The sequence below is a fragment of the Tiliqua scincoides genome, chromosome 3 (genome assembly GCF_035046505.1).
Source record: "Tiliqua scincoides isolate rTilSci1 chromosome 3, rTilSci1.hap2, whole genome shotgun sequence".
Taxonomy (NCBI): Eukaryota; Metazoa; Chordata; class Lepidosauria; order Squamata; family Scincidae; genus Tiliqua; species Tiliqua scincoides.
This window is the reverse complement of record NC_089823.1, coordinates 128,231,460-128,234,416: the sequence shown is the minus strand read 5'-3', so window position 1 is coordinate 128,234,416 and position 2,957 is coordinate 128,231,460. Positions and strand designations below refer to the sequence as shown.

Sequence of the window (2,957 nt, the reverse complement as noted above, 5' to 3'; positions counted from 1 at the left end):
TAATTTTACTTTTTTTGCACAACACCTACACAAAGACCACTGCAACAAAACAAGAAAAAATAAAATGTGTATGAGTTCTCAAGCATCAGCAGAATGTGGGACAAAGCACAGTGAATATAAGAGTGTCAGAGTGGAGCACTCCTGTTGCTACTGACAACTTCACCTGCAAGTATGACTTCAAGTTACACTTGACATGGGTTGGGAGTGGGGAGTGGGTTGGGAGGTATTGAGCAATGGGATGGAAGAGGGCTGGGTGTGAGAAATGTGGGGCTAATAGGAGGCTGGGAATGGTCACATTTAAGCTGAACTGGAAATGAATGGAGCCATTTCCTACCTTTTTGAGCAATCCAGTTTGAGATGAGGGATTTTTCCCATCTGTAGTTGGTTTGTTTTATATGTTTTTCTATATGATACATAATATTTCTGATGGACGACTGGAAAAAAATGTAATAAATGCAGCACAATACTATGCAATAAGCAGTATATGCAACACTTTTTGCCCAAACCCATCATGTGAGACAAATATAGCCTTTGTCCTAAAAACAGTGTCCTCCACACCAGCTAATCAATCTTGCCTGATAACTAGAGACAGTCTAAGAAATGTTATTTTTTTTTTCATGGATGGCAGTGTTTTCCTAAAAAGGGGGAGGTTGAAAGCAGTTATGTGATTTTATTCCAAATTAGTATTTTAATCAATTTTAAAGCATTTTTATCCAGTGTAATCACTGTCATATAGGTAGCATATATGTGTTCTATGCCTGTGGCTATCAGCAAACATAGCATAAAATACGCACACCCCCAAAAGAGCACAATGACATAGTCAACTACTTGAATTAAGCTTACAGGAGCCATTTAAGATTTGCATGCTACTGGTATGTACAACTATAGTGAACCTAATGCTGCCAAACACAAACAAATTAAAACATTGAGAAGACAGCAACTTGAACCAACAGAATTGAACATAGCATTGAATTGCTATGGAAACAAACTGGTTTTAAAGTGCAGGAAAAAAAGAAAACACCAACATAGCAAGGAACCATTAAACATTTGCTTACTTGTGAGTAAATGCGAGTGTATCGCTCAGTTTCGCTTTCCATAGGGTTCCATACATTTATCAGCTTGGAGAGAGGGACTTCCTTCTCGAGTGATTTTGGGGCCTACGTTCATCGGATCAGGACCGTTCCAGTAACGTTGCATTTCTCTCGGCCTGCCCCTTGAAATGGATCAAGGCATGGTTGCCTACTCATGAGCAAACGCACACTGTGGCTGTTTCACTTTCCATAGGGCTCCAGGCATTTTCTGAGCATTCTCAGAAGACTCTACGGCCAGTTTGGCTGGCTTTGGGGGCTTAGAAACACAGTTGAAAGCACTTGGGACGCTCCACAGACACTTTAATAGGTACATGTTGGTGTCATTTCATTAATTGAGCAGGATATTGCATGAATACATACGCCCAATTTTGCAATAGAGCATTGTTATTTCATTTTTTATCATTTTAGACTGCCCCTACTGATAACCTTTCCTATCTACTAATTATGAGCTTCTGGAAAGGGACTGTTTGGGTGCCATGTTACTCCCACTGTGTTTGATTTATCCAAACATTACCGCAGTGCTGTGAAATAACTGGAGGTTTGCCTTGCAATGATTCTTGTAAACTGGAACATATTTTATTGGAAGTGAAGCAGTCTATGTAATTGTGCTCATTTCTATCATGCAGCCATTTTGGCATACATGAGTAATTGTCAGATTGCAATATGGCCAGAACTAATGTGGAATTCTTAACACTGGGGTGTCAAACCTGTTTCATTAGCTGGCCAAACAGCATTCATGGAGCCTGTTGGGGTCCAGAAGTGATGTCATTAAGCAGAAAGTGAGCTAGTCATTAAGCAGATGTTGGCCAGGAATAAGCACATTGTCCTCACACAGAAACTCACTAGCTGCAAATGACAGAAGAAAACATGTGCACATCTTGATCATATTTCAAGATATGGGAGAGCCCAATTATTATGTAAGCTGCCCTTTCAGCGGGGCCTCTTCTGCCGAGACATCTTCACAGCTTATCAGCTGAGAGGTGGTGTGTTAAGCAGGGCCTAGGAGAGGGGGGTAAAGGGGGTAATTTGTACCCGGGCCCAGGGTCAAAAGGGGGGCCCAGGAGCCAAAGGAGAGGGCCCAGAAATTTCCTGGGATCTGACATTTTCCTATCTACTCAGACTTGTTGCTTGTATGGGATGCTGGGGACACTACTGATGTCACATGGGTGGGTAGACCTGGGCTCCACAGACTATCTAGCTGTCTCTACCCTCCCTTCACCCTGCTTTACCCCTCCCTGCCCCTGTTCTGCTCACCCGTCACCACCCTCCCCTTCTCTGTTTCACCCCCACCTTTTGCAAAGGGGCCACAAAGAAACTTTGTACCCCCTGATAAAATTCCTCTCAGAGGCCCTAGCGTTAAGTGATGCCTCAGCAGAAGCCATGCTGCTGAAAGGGCAGCCTGCATTGTTTGGCAACCTTCAGTCTTGAAAGACTATGGTATAAGCCTATAGCACCTGGTATTCCCAGGCGGTCTCCCATCCAAGTACTAACCAGGCCTGACCCTGCTTAGCTTCCAAGATCAGACGAGATTGGACATGTGCAGGGTAACAGTTGCTGCATTATAATTGGGCTCTTCCTGCACCTTAGCAGTGTCTCCCTCTCTCACCCCTCTTGGTCTGCCCCTTCCCCCATAGGATTCCTTGCTTTCTGAGGCCTCCTTCATCTCTCCCTCCCTGAGCCTCAGTAGAAACAGGACTGCTTGAAAGAGCAGAACTAGGAGAGCCCAATGATCACATGGGTCAGATAAAGAGCTTCCACAGGACACGTCCAACCCATGGGCCTCATGTTTGATACCCCAGCTTAACACATCTGTGAGCATTCTGCTTCTAGGCATTGCATTGCCATGGTGGCATAGGTAACCTATTA

The 2,957-nt window shown here is 44.0% G+C and overlaps 1 pseudogene; it reads right to left on the bottom strand.

Moving 5' to 3' along the window:
- Positions 1 to 2,533: 2,533 nt before the first annotated feature.
- On the bottom strand, positions 2,534 to 2,653 carry LOC136646464 (5S ribosomal RNA; annotated as a pseudogene).
- Positions 2,654 to 2,957: the final 304 nt, after the last annotated feature.